The sequence below is a fragment of the Rattus norvegicus genome, chromosome 13 (assembly GCF_021556685.1).
Source record: "Rattus norvegicus strain SHRSP/BbbUtx chromosome 13, alternate assembly SHRSP_T2T, whole genome shotgun sequence".
NCBI classification, from domain to species: Eukaryota; Metazoa; Chordata; class Mammalia; order Rodentia; family Muridae; genus Rattus; species Rattus norvegicus.
Window position 1 is genome coordinate 41,021,417 of NC_141546.1, and position 2,090 is coordinate 41,023,506.

The window sequence follows — 2,090 nt, forward strand, 5'->3', positions numbered from 1 at the left end:
TAACTCCTGCTGCAGGACATTACTGATGCCATCTTCTGGATTCCATAGGCACCTAGACTCATCTGTGCACATAACACACACACACACACACACACACACACACACACAGACACACACACCACGGTTTTCAGAAATAAATCCTTAAGAAGAAAATAGAGCAGTGAAATTAATCCGCATGCATGGCTCTCTTACCCCCTTCTTTTTCTTTTTTGTCCAACCAATAATTTCAACTTAAAAAATGTCTCACCATGGGACAGGTTTTCACCCGAAATCTAGAGAGGTGGGTAATACATTCACTCCACAACCATGCTTGAGAGATCAACATCTGGGGCTTGGGACAAGTGGTAATGGCACTGAGTGACCTGGACCAGCAGGTCATTCTTCAGTGACAGGGTCCTGAGGAAGAAGGGACGCAGGAATCAGAGAAAAAGAAGATGGAGTAGGTGGCCTCCAGATGTCTTGAGCAAGCGATATTTATGTCAAGCAAGCCTATTAAGAAGTACAGCAGCAGGTATACTGTTTCCAGGGGATAAATGGGCAGTGTCAAAGGAACGCTTTATCATATAATGGGAATAAGTTGGCTAATCAACCAATGTTGCAAAGGGGGACACTGAATATCTCAAGGGTGTCAGAAACCAGTGGCCTTGGAACTGATCAACATAGCTTCTTAGGGTCGACTTGTCAGGATCTACAACTCCCCCAGAGCCCTGGCCCCATGCCATAGCTGGCTCTGCCAAGCGTGTTCCTTCGTGTTCCTTCTCCATCTATCAGGGCCTTGGGGAAAGCCTTGTATCAAGGTCAGCCTTGCCCTCCACAACTGAGCACAGCCAATTCAAAGTTGCATGTGGCTCAGGTCGAATGGGTGCAAAAGGTCTTTGATATCCAATGGGAATTTTTCATATGGTGCAATGATTATCAGCCCACTGTTATAGGGAGTTCAAAACACCAATTCTTCTCTCCATAGACCCATATACACACACAGAGAGATACATAGACCCACACTCAGACACACACACACACACACACACACACACACACACACACGCAACTTAAGCTTAAAATTGAAAACTTAAGTAGCATCCTTCCACCTCTCTATTAACCATAGGCACTGGAGGAGGGAGAAATAAACAATGGAGATCTGTAGCTAACTCCAGAGCTCTCCCTGCAAATTACAGCAATGAGCTCACTTTCAGAGGCTCCGAGGCCAATTTTAATAAAATAAACAAAGAAAGGAATTATGTAAATAGAACTCACACACAAAGAGACTGACTTGGGAGGTACCAATGGGAACTAACCCAGATGTTCATTCAGGCTTGACATGTCTCTGCCAAGCCCCTTAGACTGTGTGTTCATAAACTCAGCTGCTCACTCAAGACCTCTGGGCTTAATGCAAATTAATTAAAGTGCCATGCAGCTCATTTGACCATTATCGAGGTTTTAAAATAATTAAGTGTGAAGGCAACTGATTAAACCCTTTCTGAGCTGCCGAAGCTGTTTATGAATTATATAAGTTCCATATTAATGAGAGTCCTCGGTGACTGCAGATTAGCTGGGGGATATTCATTAAGAAGGAATGAAAGGTGACAGGAGCTGTGACATCCTTTTGTTTGCCACTCGCTGACAGCTTTCGGGGAGCTCCAAGTGAAGGCAGAAAAAGAATACACTTATAGCATTTTACAAATAGGATAATAATTTCATCCCGTCGGATCCTCCCACTAATCCTGTAAGAGTGGCAGGCTGCCGCTATTCTGCTAGTCTTTGTCTTACAACAAAGCAGGATGAAAGCATCAAGTGGGGCCTAGCCGCAAGTGAGGAAAGGAATGATATCGCATTCCCTGGCTGACTGAGTCCTGGTTCAGGGTCTTTCCAGAATGACAGCTTTCTCTGCTACTTTTGCAAGAATTCCTTCGCTGGACAGATGTAAATAAGATTTATATCTCCTCCTAAGATTCCCAAGGGCAAAGTATAATCCCTCAAAGTGCACCAGGGCCACCAGTGAGTTTCTCCAGGTGGCATCACTGGCCCTTTCTTTATATTATTATTACAAACCCTGATAGTTAGCTTTAAATGTCAACTCGCCACAACCCGAG